The 18,998-nt window shown below is 38.4% G+C and overlaps 1 protein-coding gene and 1 non-coding gene across 4 annotated transcripts in view; one reads left to right on the top strand and one right to left on the bottom strand.

The window, feature by feature from the left end:
- The window catches only part of USP34 (ubiquitin specific peptidase 34), a 245,570-nt gene that overhangs the window by 15,710 nt on the left and 210,862 nt on the right, over positions 1-18,998 (top strand). The window lies entirely within an intron of this gene.
- LOC144324426 (U2 spliceosomal RNA) lies at positions 1,968-2,158 on the bottom strand. Its single transcript, XR_013389944.1, has one exon. It is a non-coding gene; the product is annotated as a U2 spliceosomal RNA (small nuclear RNA).

The raw sequence follows: 18,998 nt of genomic DNA, 5'->3' as shown, positions 1-18,998 counted from the left end.
ATGGTAACTGATTGATGTCTGGAATGTGATAGACTTGAGTTAAAATGCTATTCCTGTCATTTATTAAATCTCTGGCTTTGGTTAAGTTCCTTAACCTCGTAATGACTTCTTCCTTATTTGGAAATGAGGATGATACTTAATCCTCACAAAATCTCTATCAAGTGTAATTAAGGTAGTAAGATAATGCACATAAACACCTAACAAAGTGCCAGCATAAGATAAACTGTGTGAGAGAGAGAGAGAGAGAGAGAGTTATTAACTGACATGAGTTATTTCAGTTAAGTTTTGTGGTAATAGTAAACATAGTATGACTTTTTTTTTTTTTTTTTTGAGATTTTATTTATTCATGAGAGAGACAGGGAGAGAGGCAGAGACACAGGCAGACAGAGAAGCAGGCTCCATGCAGGGAGCCCAACGTGGAACTTGATCTCAGGTCTCCAGGATTACACCCTGGACCGAAGGCAGACACTTAACTGCTGGGTGCCCCTGGTATGACTTTCTTGAAGCTTCACAAAATATTGTCTCTGGTTTATTATTTTTTTTAATTAAATATTTTATTTATTCATGAGAGACACAGAAAGAGGCAGACACATAGGCAGAGGGAGAAGCAGTCTGCCTGTGGGGAGAGCCTGATGTGGGACTCCATCCAAGGACCTCAGGATCACCACCTGAGCCAAAGGCAGATGCTCAATCCCTGAGGCACCTAGGTGCCCCGTCTCTGGTTTATTCCCCCCCCCCCCCCGGTTTATTTTCTTATATTTCTCCAGGACCTTGCTCTTTTAAGCTCTTTTTTCCTCCAGTGTCTTAAGTTCTCCTGAAGCTTCTGAAATCTGGCTTCTGCTGTTGCCTAAAAACTATATTGTCACAGGTTACCAGTGGCTGCCTTTTACCAAGCAAATGGGGAGTTTTTTTCCCCTATAATTTTCACATTGGTCAGTGCTTTCCCTTTGTTTCACTTATTGTTTGGTGCTTATGGTTGTGATGTATATGATTGTTGTAGGAAGTTTTAAAGAACTAGTATACATCAATAAAACATAATTACTTTGTTAAAATTCTAGTATATCATTCTAGCTATTCTGTGACTATATAAAATTGAGTTTTTTTTTTTTTTAATTTTATTTATTCATGAGAGGCAGAGAGAGAGAGAAAGAGGTAGAGGAAGAAACAGGCTCTATGCAGGGAGCCCAATGTGGGATTCGATCCTGGGACCACGCCCTGAGCCAAAGGGAGACACTAAACTGCTGAGCTACCCAGGCGTCCCTAAAATTGAGTTATGTATTGTTTCCTTTTTTTTAAATGGTCATTTTCTCATATCCTTCTAAGAACGGAATTTAACGGCAGCCTACTTCTAGTTTTTGCATATAACACGTATTTAACTAGCGTTTTTCTGTTTAAAACAAAACAAACCCCAAAACCAAAAAGCAAAAAAGCAATGAAACTGTCCTTGAGTATAGAAATCCAGATCATGTTCTAGGTCAAAAGGTAAAAAATTTTAAGGCTTCTGATTGCTAAAAACCTTGAAAGGTTATACTAATGTACCCTGTCAGTAGTATTTGAGAATGCTTGTGTTTTTGCATTAAATATTCTATTTTAAAAAATCCATATAGAGGGGGAAAAACAGAGTTGCTATCCCAAACTATTTGGTTTCTGCAAGAGTTTGGATATTGAGGATATTTGCATTATTTGTATTGTGACATATTTGGTTCCTGAGTGAGTTGTCTGCTACTTAGAAAGGCTTTTCTCTGAGATCAGATATTTGATTAAATTTTTTTCTAGCTTTTTAATGGATTTGTTGAATTTTTAATCTGTCTGGAATTTATTTTGATCTAAATTAAGTGGGATCTGACTTTACCTTTTCCAAATAATACTCAGTGGTCTTAGCATCTTTTTCCCAGTGATTTGAAATGCCGCTTTTGCTTGCTTGCTTGCTTGCTTGCTTGATTTATTTATTTATTTATTTACTTACTTACTTACTTACCGTTCCTGGAAGTACTGCAATACCAGGTCAATGCGTGGAGTGGACAGAGCAAGCTCCTATTCCATCTCCCTGCTCCAAAAATCCATTTAATATATTGTCCTTTGATAGAGGACGTATCAGATATTAAACTGATAAGAACAGATACTACACTTGATCTTAGCCAAAAGGCCGAGAAGCGATTGTTTTACTTATTTTTAAAGGTTTATTTATTTTAGAGAGGGGGAGAGAGATAGCGCCCTGCAAACAAGAGCTTGCATGTGAGCAAGATGGGGAGGATGGAGAGGGAGGGAAGGTGAGGGAGGAAGAGAATCTCCACCACACTGCCCCACAGAGCGTGGAGCTTGATGGGGGGGCTAGACCTCATGACCCTAAGATCATGACTTGGGCTGAAATAGAGTCAGATGCTTAATTGACTGAGCCACTCAGCCTCCCCAACTGTACATCTTAATTCACTGTATTCACAATTATGCAACCATCATCATAGTCAATTTTATTTATTTTAATTTTATTTATTTTTAAAAAGATTTTATTTATTTATTCATCAGAGAGAGAGAGAGAGAGAGAGGCGCACAGACACAGGCAGAGGGAGAAGCAGGCTCCCTGCAGGGAGCGGGACGTGGGACTCCATCCTGGGACTCCAGGATCACACCCTGGGCTGAAGGTGCCGCTAAACCGCTGAGCCACCCGGGCTGCCCCATCATAGTCCATTTTAAAATACTTTCGTCACCTCAAAAGGAAACTCCATACCCTCTAACTGTGACTCTAAATCCTCCATCCATAGCAACAATCTATTTTCTCTGTGTAGTTGTCTATTTCAAATATTTCATGTAAATGGAATCATAATATATTGTCTTTTGTGACTGACTTCTTTCACTTAGCACATTTTCAAGATTCATTCATGCTGGAGCACAAATCAGTACCTCATTCCTTTTTATGGCTGAATAATATTTCATTGTATGGTTATAACACATTTTTATCCATTAATCAGTTGAGAGATTTGGGTTCTTTTAACATGAATAATGCTTCCTTGAACATTTGTTTAAAAAGTTTTTCTGGGGATCCCTGGGTGGCGCAGCGGTTTGGCGCCTGCCTTTGGCCCAGGGCGCGATCCTGGAGACCCGGGATCGAATCCCACGTCGGGCTCCCGGTGCATGGAGCCTGCTTCTTCCTCTGCCTGTGTCTCTGCCTCTCTCTCTCTCTCTCTCTCTCTGTGACTATCATAAATAAATAAAAATTAAAAAAAAAAAAAAGTTTTTCTGTAGTCTTATGTTCTCATTTCTGTCAAATCTATGTCTAGGACTGGAATCATTAGGTCAGCTAGTAATTGCATTTAACTTTTTCAAAAACTGTGAGATTGTTTTTTAAATTGCTGTACCATTTTATAGTCCATTTATTCATTCATTCTTTTGTCCTTTAAAGGTTTTATTTATTAGTGCATAAATAGAGGGAGGGGCAGAGGGAGAGGGAGAAGCAGACTTCTTGCTGAGCAGGGAGCCCAATGTGGGGCTAAATCCCAGTACCCCAGGATCATGACCTGGGCCAAAGGCAGGTGTTCCTTTAGATTCCCTTTAGCAGTGTATGAGGGTTTCATACATCGTCACCAACACTGGTTGGTTGGTTTTCAGATCATTATTTGTTTCTTTGGTGGGATTTTTTTTTTTTTTACAGCTGGAATATGGAGGCAAACACTTGATATTTTGACTATTCTAGCCATCCTAGTGGGTATAAAGTGGTATCTCATTGTGGTTTTATTTTTGGGGAAATTTCCCTTCAGATCCTTCACTCACTTTATAATGCGGTGTTTGTCTTTTTATTATTTGTATGAGCTTTTTTTATATATTCTAGGCATAAGTCCCTTATTAGATAGGATTTGCAAATATTTTCTCCCATATTGTGAATTATCTTTTCACTTTCTCAGTAGTGTCTTTTGGAGCACAAAATATATATATTTTTTAATTTATTTATTAGTGGGACGCCTGGGTGCCTCAGTGGTTGAGCGTCTGCCTTCAGTTTGGGGCGTGATCTGGGAGTTCCAGCTCGAGTCCTGCATCGGGCTTCCTGCTTGGAGTCTGCCTCTCGTCCCTCTGTCTATGTCTCTGCTTCTCTCTCTGTGTCTCTCGTGAATAAATGAATAAAATCTTAAAAAAAAATAAGAAAGATTTATTTATTGGAGAGTGCTCGTGCGCACAAGAGACAGCACAGGGGGAGGGGCAAAGGAGAGGGGAGCTAGAGAATCTCAAGTAGACTCCATGTGGAGCATGGTCCTGTCTCATCTTGCATGAGGCTGTCCAGTTGTTGTAGCACCATTTGTAGAAAAGACATTTTCTACTGACTGGTCTTGGCATCTCTGTTGAAAATCAGTTGACCACAGATGTGTATTCTGGACTCTTCTGGACTCTAAATTCTGTCCTATTAATTTTATATCTGTCCTTTTGCCAGTACTACACGATCTTGATTAGCTTTGTAGTAAGATTTGAAATTGGAAAGTGTGAACCTTCTTTTTCAAAATTATCTTGGCTTTTTTTTTTTTTTTTAACGTTTGCATTGTTCATTGCCAGTGTATAGAGATAAGCTGATTTTGTGTGTGTGTGTGTGTATTGGTATTTTGCAACCTTTTAAAACTGGTTTATTAATTTTCTTTTATGGATTCTTTAGATTTTTCTCAGGATTTATACAAGATCATGTGTGTGAATGGAGACTGTTGTACTTCCCTCTTTTCAAACAGGGTATCTTTTATTTCATATATTGCTTTATTAAATCATTACCTTCATTTGGCTCCATCATTGGTTCTTAGAGTGTTATCTCTGGACTCTTAAGGGTCTAATGGAGCCTTTGAAGGGAGTCTGAGGGGTTAAAACATTATTTGCCTTTTGGTTGATATTTTCACTGATAGCTCAAAGGCATGATAGATAAAACTGTTGGCTGCATTGCAGGAAATAAGGCTGTGGTGATGTAGAAAATGGTTGGAGTTCAGAGCCAATGGCCAAGAAAAAATTGAGAATAATAAAAGGTGGTTTTATTAAAGCCGCGGGGTCAGGACCCTGGTCAGAAAGAGCTGCACTGGGGGTGTGAGGAGTGGCTGATTTTATACTTTCAAGGTGGGGGAGGGGTTAGGGATAGCCTTAGTCTCTAAGGAATTTTGGAAGCAAGGTTTCCAGGACCTTGAGGGGGCTAGGTATTTTTAATAAAACCTTAGTTGTGAGACCTTTCAGATGTATATGGGTGGGTCATACGCTTGGAGGATGATTGCCAGCATGCATCTTGGGGGGTACAGAAGTTTCCAAAGGTATTTTTATATGTTAAAGAAGACTTAGAAGATTTTGGGGGTGGGGGAAGAGGGATGTCGGGATAATGTTAAGCTAAGATTACCTTTTGCCACTAGCAAAGTGTTAGCATCGAGGCAGCTGAGTTCCTAGAGGAATGTCACTTTGCCTATTTCAAAGACTTGTCAATGGGCTGTAAATAGTAAGGAAAATCTTTTGCCTTTGCTTCCCAAATTAGTGGCACTGAGTAGTTAACATAGTCTTCACCGCCAAGCATTAGCTGTTTGGCAAGTGATGTCCTTGATGAAGCAATGAAAATTAATCTTATTAAATCTCAGCGCTTGTGTACATGTCTTCATGTGTATGTACTGTGATGAAATGAGAAGTACATGTAAAACATTTCTCCTTCACACTGCCGTGTAAGATGGTTGTCTTAAGGAAGTGCGATCATATGATTGAGTTTTAAGCTGAACAAGCTGCTCTTTTTCCTGAAAAATGATTTTAATTTGAAAGAATGATTGACTCAAAGGTTATCCAGATTTGGGTATTTGGCAGACATTTTCTGGAATGAATGAAGCAAAGCATATCATTTCAAAGAAGACAGTGTTAGTTGCCAGAGATAAAATTGAGCTTTCAAGAAAAGATTATAATTTTGGAAAAATTCTACCTGTCACTTTGAGTTTGACAGCTACCCAGTACTTAGTTTTGAGGAGACTGAGGGGAATATTAATGATGTAATTTTTTGATACTCTGTAAAGAAATATGTCAACATAACTTAGTGATCCAGTATTTTCTGTAACACCACTGCGTGATGTTACAAAAACATTTATGGGCTGATCTATTCAGAGTGAGATAGATCGATGGATTTTAATGTATCAGTACTGACACAGTTTTAGATTTCATTTTGCAGTGTAATCTTTAAGAAATTAACAGTCATTGAGTTTTGGTGTAATATCAAAGAATAATATCCAAAATTATCTGTTAAAGCTACTAAAATACTTCTAATTCCATTTTCATATTTTTTTTAAGGATAGACTTCATATACTTAAAACAGTATTTGGCAACAGACAGAAGCCAGAAGCAGTTAATGAGAATACAGCTGTTTTCTATTAAGCCTAAAGAGGTTTTTAAAAATTTAGAAACTTGTCATCAAGCCACTAATTTTTTAATAACCCTAAAATCGGCAATGAATTGTTTATAAACTTAACACGATAAATATTGAAAGATAAAAATCGTGTAAACATAAGCTCTTTGAAGTCTTCGGTTTCTGAGCATGTAAAAGGAGTTCTAAAAACAAAGTTTTGGGGGCACCTGGGTGGCTCAGTGGTTGAGCCTTTGACTTGGGTCCCGTTCCCAGGGTCCTGGGATGGAGTCCTGCATTGGGTTTCCTGCAGGGAACCTGCTTCTCCCTCTGCTTCTCTACTAAATAAATAAAAACAAAAACAAAACAAAGTTTCAGAACTGCTAGGCTGCATATTGAAATTTTCTTTCTTTCTTTTTTTTTTTTATATTGAAATTTTCTACCTGACTCTGGGTTGCATTATTCTAATCCTTTAAGTGTGGAGATTACCTAAAGTTTAGTCTTTTGCTATGTATTTTCAGAAGAAGTTTGAAGTAAGGATTCAATCTACTAGTACTATCCTCTTTTAGACAATTCTGAGTGTGTTTCTAATCCTGATTAATTTTCCACGCATCAGTTCAATATCTTTAATTTCATGCTGGTCATTTCTACTTAAGTATCTTCCTTTGTTTTTGAATTTCAACAAAAGTGAAACTGAATCCTTCATCTTGTTCTCATATTTATCTTGTTTGCTTCTTTACCAGAACCTTTCTTAATTATGTGAGTTTCTCACACTGCAGTCTGTTTTAGTACCTTACTACTTTTCAGACTTTAGAATAGTGCCTCTGGAAATTTAATGTACATATGAATCACCTGGAGATTTTCTTTAAAATGCAGATTCCAACTCTGGCGGTTTGAAATTTTGCCTGAAATTTCTTCATCCTAACAAACTTCCAGATGATGCTGATGCTATTGGTCCTTGGGATGCACTTTGAGTAGCAAAGCCGTAGAATACTTTCAATTTCACTTAAACTACTCCTGTCTTTTATAATGCTGTTGTAGTGTGTTTTTTTAAATTTTTTTTTTAACTTTTATTTATTTATGATAGGCACACAGTGAGAGAGAGAGAGGCAGAGACACAGGCAGAGGGAGAAGCAGGCTCCATGCACCGGGAGCCCGACGTGGGACTCGATCCCGGGTCTCCAGGATCGCGCCCTGGGCCAAAGGCAGGCGCCAAACCGCTGCGCCACCCAGGGATCCCATGTAGTGTGTTTTAATTAATTAATTAGATTTTAAAAATTACGACCTTATTAATTTATAAGGTCAGTATTCATTTAGATTTACCCTTTTTGTTGCTTTTCATTCTTTATTTCATCATTGGGCTTTTATCTGGGATCATTTTTCTTTTAGCATTTCTTTTGGTGTGGTTTTGCTGTTGCTGATTTTTCCCTATTTTGCTTGTCTTCTAAAATGAAGGGCAATGATTACATTTTCATACAAGCAAACACTGAAATGGGTTATTAAATTACAGATTGGCAGTTACTATTGCTTCTCTCATTGAGCACCCCCCCTTCCCCCCCCCCCCCCCCCGTTTAAATTTTTTCTTCTGCGAAGTCAGCCCTCAGTTTTGCTTCCTTGAAGGTAAGTTTCTGTTTGATTGATTGATTTAAATATTTTTCTTTTTGTCTTAGGTCTTAAGGTTTTAGCAGTTTTACTCTGGCGTGTCTGTATCTGTTTTTGTATTTGCTTGGAATTTATTCTTGATTTTGGTTTGACTTACTAACAATTAGTTTCAGAAGTATGTAGCCATTATCTCTTCAGATAGAGATCCTGCCTCATGGTTTCATCATCTTTTGGGCCTCCATTTACATAAATGGTATGCTTTTCACCATCTTCCTTTCTCTTGATCTCTTCTGTATTTTCCATCCTTTTGTCATTTTGTTAAATGTATACACCCATGTAAGCACTACCAGAATTCAATATTTCTGCCAATCCACCGTTCTTGTAACTGGTGATATGCTTTTCTCTCCCCAGCTTTATTGAGGTGTAATTGACATATAACATTGTATAAGTTTACAGTGTATGATGTGATGGTTTGATAATATACATACATTGCAAAATGATTACCACATTAAACATCCATCACCTCACATAATTCTCTCTCTCTCTCTCTCTCTCTCTCTCTCTCTCTTTTTTTTTTTTGGCTTTGGCAGCAGGGACATCTGAGATTTACTCTTAGTAACTTAAACACACACATAGAGTTTATAATACAGTATTATAAATTGTTTATTTATTTATTTTTTTAGTAATCTTTACACCCAGTGTGGGGCTTGAACTCATGACCTTGAGATCAAGAGTTGCATATTCTGAGCCAGCCAGATGCCCCATATAATGCGGTATTATTGATCATGGTTATCACGCTACCACCTGCTTATACATTGGATTCCAAATATTTAATCATCTTATAATTAGAAGTTTGGACCCTTTGACTAACATCTTGTGCTTAGTTTGATGTAGTCTTACTTGTCTATTTTTACTTCCATTGCTTGTGCTCTTGGTATCCTATCCAAAAAAAAACATTGTCAAGACCAGTGCCTTTGCTTTTTTCCCCCGCGTTCCTGATTTTAGGTCTTACAGTCAAGTCTTTAACCCACTTAGAGTTAATTTGTGTTTGTGTAAGATAAAGATCCAGTTTTATTCTTTCGCCTATGGATATCTAGTTTTCCCACCATCATGTATTGAGTATTCTTGGCTCTGTTAACAAATATTAGTTGACCACATATGCATGGATTTGTTCCTGGCCTCTCCATTCTGTTCCTTTGGTCTCTGTGTCTGTTTTTATGCCAACACCATACTGTTTTGATTTTTAGAGCTTTGTAATATAATTTGAAATCAGGAAATGTGATGCCTCCAGCCTTGTTCTGAGGATTGCTTTGTGGTTTTATTTGAATTTTACAAATCTATCTATCTTTCTTTCTTTCTTTCTTTCTTTCTTTCTTTCTTTCATTCAGATTATTTATTTATTTATTCATGATAGACATAGAAAGAGAGAGAGAGGTGGACACAGAGGGAGAAGCAGGCTCCATGCAGGGAGCCCAGTGTAGGACTGGATCCTGGGACCCCAGGATCGTGCCCTGGGCCAAAGGCAGGCACCGAACCGCTGAGCCACCCAGGGATCCCCGACAACTTTTTAATTCTATAAAAAATTCCTTTGGAATTTTGAGGGATTGCATTGAATCTAAATCTACAGATGGCTTTGGGTAGTATGGGCATTTTAACAGTATTCTTCTGATTCATGAACACATGATATCTTTTCATTTATTTCTGTCTTCAGTTTCCTTCATCGCTGTCTTAATGTTTTCAGTGTATAGACCTTTTACTTTCTTGATTAAGTTTATTCTTAGGAATTTTATTATTTTTTATGCTATTGTAAGTGGGATTGTTTTATTTCTCAGTTTGTTTTAGTCTGTAGAAATGTGATTTCTAGATGTTGATACTGTATCTTCAACTTTATTGCATTTGTTCTAACAGTTTTTGTTTGGTGGAATTTTTAGGATTTCTGTATATGAGATCATATCATCTGCAAACAGACAGTTTTACTTCTTCCTTTCCAGTCTTGATGCTTTTTATTTTTTCTTACCTGATTGTTGTGGGTAGGACTTCCCAGTACTCTATTGAACAAAGAATGGTAAGAGTGAGCACTCTTCTTTTATTCCTTCTCCTTAAGAAGGTAAGCTTTCAACCATTCACATTCAGTAGATGGTTTAGTGTGGGCTTGTCATATATGGCTATTTTGGGTTCATGGATGCAACTCCACCTCGTGTTTGTGTGAAGCTTCCACACACTTCAGACCCCAGTAGGTTGTCCAAGAATTCAACTCAATTCTGCTCATTTCTGACACTGTTTACTCTGAGATATTCCATAGATAAAGGGCTCAGTCCCCTCCACTTGAGATACCATTTGTAATCCTAGATTGTTACCTTTACTTCTTATCTGCTGGTTGTAAATCAGACATTTCCACAACCCCCTCATTGGTTTCAATTAATTTCTTAAAACAGCACACAGAACTCAGGCAGCCTATTAACTTACTGCATTACCAATTTATTTATTTTTATTTATTTTTTATTTTTATTTATTTATTTATTTTTGCATTACCAATTTATTACAAAGGATGTTAAAGGATATGAATCAACAGCCAGATTAAGAGATACATAGACCGAGGTCCCAAACAAAGAAGCTTCTGTCCTTGTGGATCTTGGGGTATATAGCCTGGTAGCATGGGTGAACTTTCTGGTTCCCCAAACTGGATGCTCTGCAAACCATGCCCTCTGTTTTTTTAAAAAATTTTTTAAAAGATTTTATTTATTTATTTATTTGTATATATAATTTTATTGGAGTTCGATTTGCCAACATATAGCATAACACCCAGTGCTCATCCCGTCAAGTGCCCCCCTCAGTGCCAGTCACCCCAACCCCCTGCCCACCTACCCTTCCACCACCCCATGTTGATTTCCCAGAATTAGATGTCTCTCCTGTTCAGTCGCTCTCACTGATATTTCCATGCAGGAAGCCTGACATGGAACTCTATCCCAGGTCTCCAGGATCATGCCCTGGGCTGAAGGCGGTGTAAAACCCTGAGCTACCCAGTCTACCCGCACCCCCCCCCCCTTTTTTTTTGTTTTAAGTCTTGTTTCCTCTATTTCTGCTCTGATCTTTATTTCCTTCTGTTAACTTTGGGCTTAGTTTGTTCTTTTTTTTTTTTTTTTTTAAAGATTTTATTTATTTATTCATGAGAGACAGAGAGAGAGAGAGAGAGAGAGAGGCAGAGACATAGGCAGAGGGAGAAGCAGGCTCCATGCACCGGGAGCCCGATGTGGGATTCGATCCCAGGTCTCCAAGATCGCGCCCTGGGCCAAAGGCAGGCGCCAAACCGCTGCGCCACCCAGGGATCCCTAGTTTGTTCTTTATTAGTTTCTCTAGGTGTAAAGTTAGGTTTGAGATTTTTCTTTTTTAAGATTATTTATTTTAGAGAGAGGGAGAACATGCATGCATGAGCAGGGAGAGGGGCAGAAGGAGAGGAAAAGAGAGAATCCAAAGTGGGCTGCCCTCTGAACATGGAGCCCATTGTGGGCTTGGGTGGCCACCACCCAAGATTACAGCTGAAATCAAAAGTTGGATGCTCAACCGACTGAGCCACCCAGGTGCCCCTATTTTTCTTTTGTTTTTTTGTGTTTTGTGAGAGAGAAAAAAGGTTGCTGGGGCAGAAGGAGAGAATCTTCCAGCATACATCCTGCCTGGTGGGGAGTCCTTTATGGGGCTTGATCTCACAACCCTGAGATCATGACCTGAGCAGAAACCAAGAGTCAGACACCTAACTGATTGTACCATCCAGGTGCCCCTATTTTTCTTACTGTAGCATTTATCACTGTAAGTTTTCCTCTCAGGATCTCTTTTGGTTCATTCCATTAGCTTCGGTATGTTGTATTTCCATTTTTGTTTCTCGAGATTTTTTTATTTTTTATTTATTTATTTATTTTTTAAATTTTTATTTATTTATGATAGTCACACAGAGAGAGAGGGAGGCAGAGACATAGGCAGAGGGAGAAGCAGGCTCCATGCACCGGGAGCCCGACGTGGGATTTGATCCCGGGTCTCCAGGATCGTGACCTGGGCCAAAAGCAGGCGCTAAACCGCTGCGCCACCCAGGGATCCCTCTCAAGATTTTTTTAAGTAGGCTTCATGCCCAGCATAGAGCTCAATGTGGAGTTTGAACTCACAACCCCCAAATCAGGAGTTGGACACATAGAGCTCAATGTGGAGTTTGAACTCACGACCCCAAAATCAAGAGTTGGATGCACATAGGTACCTCTGTCTCTCAAGATGTTTTTTTGATTTCCCTTTGGACAATTTCTTTGACTCATTGGTTGTTCAGAAGTGTGTTGTTAAAACCCACTAGTTTGTGATTTTTTCCCCTCTTCTTACTGTTTCTAACCACAATAGTGTAAAACAGAAAAGATACTTTGTATGATTTCAGTCTTCTTTAATTTGCTATGGCTTATTTTGTGACCTAATCTTGGAAAATGTTCTCTGTGCACTTGAAGAGAAGGTCTGTTCTGCTTTTGGATGGAATGTTCTGTGTATGTCTGTTTGATCCATTTGTTCTAACATACAGTTCAAGTCCAGTGTTTGCTTTTTGATTTTCCTGTCTGATCTATTCATTGCTGAAAATGGAGTATTGAGGGTCCCCTGCTCTTACTGTATTGTTTTTCTTTCTTTAGATGTAGTATTTGCTTAATGTGTATTTAGATACTTGAGGTTTACATGAAATATCTTACAAATAACAGTCCATGTTAGGCTGATAACTTTATTTCAACTGCATACAAAACTTCTACCCATTTACTACCATCCCTCAGTTTTGTTTTTGAAGTTTCCATTAATATCTTTATATCCTGTGTCCATTAAAAAATTGTAGCTATTGTTATTTTTAATAGTTTTGTCCTTTAATGCTTTTGCTAGTTAAGTGATTGATAACCCCGTATTACAGTAATAGATTATTCTGAATTTGACCACACACTTTTATTTATTTATTTATTTATTTATTTATTTTTTAAAAGATTTTATTTATTTATTCATGATAGACACAGAGAGAGAGAGGCAGAGACACAAGCAGAGGGAGAAGCAGGCTCCATGCACGGGCACGGGGAGCCCGACGTGGGATTCGATCCCGGGTCTCCAGGATCGCGCCCTGGGTCAAAGGCAGGCGCTAAACCGCTGCGCCACCCAGGGATCCCCACACTTACTTTTATAAATGTATTTTATATATATAAATATATAATGTATAAATATATAATATGTAAATATATAATATATAAATATATAAATTGAATCATATATATATATATATATATATATGATTCTATTTAATTGTGACAGTGGGCAGGGGCAGAGGGAGAGAGACACAGACTCCACACTAACTGGGGTTCGATCTCAGGACCCTGAGATCAAGACACTAGCCAAAACCAAGAGTCGGATGCTTTGACCGACAGAGCCACTCAGGTGCCCCAAGTGTGTTTTATATTTTCATGTACTAATTAAGTATTCTTTTATATCAGCTTGAAGAATTCCTGTTAGCTTTCTATTAAGGCAGGTGTACTGGTGATAAACTCTCTAGGATTTTTTTTTTTTAATATTTTATTTATTTATTCATAGACACAGAGAGAGAGAGGCACAGACACAGGCAGAGGGAGAAGCAGGCTCCATGCAGGGAACCCGACGTGGGACTTGATCCCGGGTCTCCAGGATCACACCGCAGGCTGCAGGTGGCGCCAAACCGCTGCGCCACCAGGGCTGCCCCTAAACTCTCTAGGATTTTATTTTCAGGGGAAAGTCTTTATTTCTCCCTTTCTGAGGGACATCTTTGCTGTGTAAAGTATTCTTCGTTGGCAGTTTCTGTCTTTTTCTGTCTTTTTTGGCAGTTTTTTTCTTTCAGCACTTAAGGGATCATCTCATTCTCTCTGGGCTTATAAGATTTTGTTTTTTTTTTTCTGAGAAATCTGGTGATAGCCTTATGAGGGGATTCCCTTGTATGTGAAGAACTTTTTCTCTTCTGTAGTTTTATTTTATTTCTTTATTTTTTTGAGATAGTTTCATTATTAATATGTATTGGAGATCTTTTTGAGTTGAAATTTTTTGCAGCTATGAGCTTCACGAACATGAATGTCCAAATCTCTAATCAGATTTGGGAAGTTCTCCACTGCTATTTCTTTTTTAAATAAACTGCTGCTCCCCTTTCCCTTTCTTCTGGGTCTCCTCCAAAAATACATGGATTATTTCTCTTAATGGTATCTTATAGTTCTCATAGGCTTTCTTCACCCTTTTTACTTTGGAATGTGTAATTTCAAGATTACCTGCTTTCTACTTTACAGATTTGTTCCTTCCACTTGGTCAAGTCTGCTGTTGTTGCTTTTTTTTTTTTTTTTTTTTTTAAATTTATTTATGATAGTCACCCAGAGAGAGAGAGAGAGGCAGAGACATAGGCAGAGGGAGAAGCAGGCTCCATGCACCGGGAGCCCAATGTGGGATTCGATCCCGGGTCTCCAGGATCGCGCCCTGGGCCAAAGGCAGGCGCTAAACTGCTGCGCCACCCAGGGATCCCCTGTTGTTGCTTTTTATTTCATTTTTATTTCATTCACTGTATTCTTCAGCTATACAACTTCTGTTTGGTTCTTTTTTATAGTTTCTATCTCTTTAAAAACTTCACTTTTGGGATCCCTGGGTGGCGCAGCAGTTTAGCGCCTGCCTTTGGCCCAGGGCGCGATCCTGGAGACCCGGGATCGAATCCCACATTGGGCTCCCGGTGCATGGAGCCTGCTTCTCCCTCTGCCTATGTCTCTGCCTCTCTCTCTCTCTCTGGGTGACTATCATAAATAAATAAAAATTAAAAAAAAAAAACTTCACTTTTTTATGTGTATTATTGCTTTTCTGATTTTGTTGAATTATCGTTTTGTGTTTTGTTGTGGGTCACTGAGCTTCCTTAAAGCAACTATTTTGAATTCTTTATCAGACAGGTTGCAGATCTCTATTTCTTTGGGGTTGGTTACAAAAAATTACTGTTTATTTGGTGGTCTAATATTTCCTTGTTCATGTTGCTTTAAGTTTTGAGTTGCCATTTTGCATTTGACAAGATGTTCCCTCCAGTTTTTACTGACTAGCTTCAGGAGAGCTATACCTTCTCTTAGCCTTGTTGGGGATCTGAAGTTTTTTCAAGATCTTTGCTATGGGTATGCCTGTTTGTCATTTCTTATTTTCTCTTGTAGGGTATTCTTAGGTTAGTATGCCTTCTCTTGACCATGCAAAGCTAAGACAAGTGTGACAGTCTCTTCATTTGCTTTCTGTAGGACAGTGCTGAATTGTCAAGTTTGTGTGCTTTCTCCCAGTTCTGAAGAGTCAGGATAGCTTTATGCATTTGCTCACTAGCTATCTATAAATGCTTGTGCCCTCTCTGTCTGCCCTTGGGGTGAACACAGGGAGCTAGCCACAAGGTGAGAGCATGTGTGGGTTAGATGTATAGAGAGGGCTGATTGTTTACTAATTGGCAGCATCCTCAGACAAGGCAGCTTGTTGGTGGGCTTCCCAATAAAGTCCACATTGCAGTTAGTAGGATCTTTATCCTATTTTATGTCTTCTGAGACTCCTACCGTTCTTCTAGCCACTCCCTTCCCCCTCAGTTATGTAGTGTACTTCAGTATTCTGGGTGGAATAAAAATGAAATGAGTCTCTTTGACAGTGTCCCACACAACTGGGAAAGCTGTGTGCTCACTTACACCCAGGGAAGAAATCACAGATTAAGAAGATCTCTCCTGGCACTATGCTGTGGAGACATGGGGGAAAGGGTATGGCAGGTAAAGTCAAACTGTTTTTTTTTTTTTTACCCCTTTCAATGTGTTCAATATTGGATTAGGTGGGGGCGTTTCTAGTGGTGTGCTGGAACTTTTCCATTGGACTCCCGGATGTTTGTAAAGGAACTGTTGTCTACAGGTGATTGTTAAAATCTTTGTTCTTTGGGAGGAAGATGGTAGAAAATTCCTATTTTGATGACTTCACTCTTGGCTGACATGCTTTATGCCACCCATACTTAGATTTGTCTTTTGTATGGTTATACTAAGGTGGAAATAAACTTTATGTACTAATCGTATCTTTTTTTTTTTTTCCCCACTTAGCATATGGTTATAAGGTATTGTCTTATTAATGTATCAGTAGTCTGTTGCTTTTTAATGCTCAGTGGAATTCCTTGTGAGGATACGCATGCCTGCATTTGTGCGCTCACTCTCATATATGTGTGTATATAAATTGATTCACTGTTGGACACTTGATTTGTTTCTAGTTTAAGGCTCTTTGAATAATTTGTTTTGTTCATTGTACTTTTGTGCTTTGTTTAGTGACCTGCCTGTACTAGATTGTAGCTGCTCTGCAGTTTGTAGTTACTGATATCTCTTTAATTTTTTAAAAAATAAGTAATTCTGTTTTCATTTTTAAGAATTTTTAGGAGTCATTCCTCAGCAGAATAGCTTAGTGGTCTTGGTGATTGATTTGTTTTTTTTAAGGACTGATTTATTTTATTTTCTTTTTATTTTTTAAGATTTTATTTATTCATGAGAGAGACAGAGAGAAAGAGAGGCAGAGACACAGGCAGAAGGAGAAGCAGGCTCCATGCAGGGAGCCTGACGTGGGACTCGATCCTGGATCTCCAGGATCGTACCGTGGGCTGAAGGTGGTGCTAAACCACTGAACCACCTGGGCTGCCCTAGGACTGATTGATTGATTGATTTAAAGATTTTATTTATTTATTCATGTGAGACACAGAGAGAGAGAGGCAGAGACTCAGGCAGAGGGAGAAGCAGGCTCCTTGCAGGGAGCCTGATGTGGGATTCCATCCTAGGTCTCCGGGGTCACACCCTGGGCTTGAAGGTGGTGCTAAACCACTGAGCCACCCGGGCTGCCCTCTGGGACTGATTTAATCTCAAGGTTCCCATCTTCCTTCTTTTCCTTTGCTAGTTGTTGAAGAAACTGCTGATCCTGTGGATCATTCAGACATAGAGGTTTTTGAGTCTGAATGTTGCTTATTGTGTCTTTGTGTAATTATTTAATGGGTTTTTCAGTCTATTCTATTTCTGTAATTTATTAGATTTAGAGGCTTCATCAGATTCAGATTAGGTTTCTTGGCAAGACAGCTTCAGAGGATGTGTTGTTGTATTCCATCAGAGAGCACATGATGTCATGTTGTGATTTTTGTAATGCCAGCAGCCATTGCTATTTTTAGCAATGAATTCTTTAAAATTTCAACATTTGATTTATGATCAATTAGTCTTTTTTTTTTAAATTTAAGAATCATAAAAATTTGTGTTTTTTTTTTTTTTTAGAATCATAAAATTTTGTAATTAAAAATGTTTTTGCCTTTATTCACTTTTTGGGAGATTATTTCATACCAGTTGGTAAAAAGCTTTTTCCTTTTCTCTTTTTTCTTCTCTTTTCTCTTCACTCTTTTTTTCTTCTCTCTCCTCCCGTTGTCTCCCCCGCCACCCCCGTCGTCCCCCGCCCCCGCCCTCTCCCCCATCCTCTCCCTTGTCCCCTCTCTACTATTTGGTAAATAGTGCCAAAGTCTTTTCACTGATGTATGAAAATACCCATTTCCTCCTGAGTTTACCAACTCCAGGTATTATTTAAACTTTTTGCAACCTGGTAAGAGAGAAGTAGTTCAGTGATATGTTTGAATCATGTGTGCATCAATTTTCTTTTTTTGGCCCATTCTTTTCATTTCTTTTCCACTAATCTTTCATTTGAGCTCAGAGAGATTACCCTGCAAAGGCTTCCTAGTTTGCAGTTTTTTTGAAGTTTGCTTTTTTGTTTTTTTTTTGTCCTTAGTGTAAATATTTTAAATACTCTAATGTATCAGTTCAGGACACTTTAAGAATGCCAGTCTTTATTTCTGCCATTTTCCATGTTGTCTCATATTTCAGTTGAATTTTAAGGCTCTCAAACTAATACATACTTAAAAATTTTTTTCGCTTTATATATTTAGATTTATCTGTGTTTATTTCCTTCATTACCATTTTTCCCCTTTTTGTTCCTGTTACTCCCCCTTCCACCTTTTCTTTTGAGGTACCTTTTGATTTCTGTTTATTTTTTACTCTTATATTCAGGCATGGCCTGCCAATGGTAAGTATACATATTTGTCCAAAATTTTATTTCACCCTTCCTCCTGAGGGAGGTTTACCTGGGTATAAAATTTTAGATTGGCCATCATTTTAACATCTTGAAGTTTTTATACTGATCTTATTATCAGAAGCCTGCCTTTTACTCTTAATTATTACTGCTCTACGTAACATCTTTTTTTTCCTCTGATGCTTTACTAAAATTTGCTCTGACAAATTTCAAATATATACAAAAATATACCTTTAAGATATTAATAGTTAAATGTTGTTTGACAATAGTTCATCCAAGTTCATAAATGCATAGGATCTTCTTAATTGCTTATATGTATTTACTTGGCCCTTTGAGTAGCCTTTTACTTATTTATTTATTTTAAAGATTTTATTTTTACATAATCTCTATACCCATCATAGGGTTTGAACCTACAACCCTGAGATTGAGTCACATGTTCTACTGAATGAGCCTGCCAGGCACCCTGAATAGCCTTTTAAATGTGTTTTTAGGGCGCCTGGGTGGCTCAGCGGTTTGGTGCCTGCCTTTGGCCCAGGGCATGATCCTGGAGTCCCGGGATCAAGTCCCACATTGGGCTCCCTGCATGGAGCCTGCTTCTCCCTCTGCCTGTGTCTCTGCCTCTCTCTGTGTCTCTCATGAATAAATAAATAAAATCTTAAAAAAAAATAAAAAAAAATGTGTTTTTAATTCCAGATCTACCTTTAAGGCGACACATTGTATTTTTTTTTTTTAAAGAAATCAGTAGAGACTTTATTATTTTTTTTTTTAAATTTTTATTTATTTATGATAGTCACACAGAGAGAGAGAGAGGCAGAGACATAGGCAGAGGGAGAAGCAGGCTCCATGCACTGGGAGCCCGACGTGGGATTCGATCCCAGGTCTCTAGGATCGCGCCCTGGACCAAAGGCAGGCGCTAAACCGCTGCGCCACCCAGGGATCCCACATTGTAAAGTATTTATGATTTGTGTTTTATAGA

Source organism: Canis aureus, chromosome 11, assembly GCF_053574225.1.
Source record: "Canis aureus isolate CA01 chromosome 11, VMU_Caureus_v.1.0, whole genome shotgun sequence".
NCBI classification, from domain to species: domain Eukaryota; kingdom Metazoa; phylum Chordata; class Mammalia; order Carnivora; family Canidae; genus Canis; species Canis aureus.
This window is presented reverse-complemented; position numbering and strand designations above follow the sequence as displayed.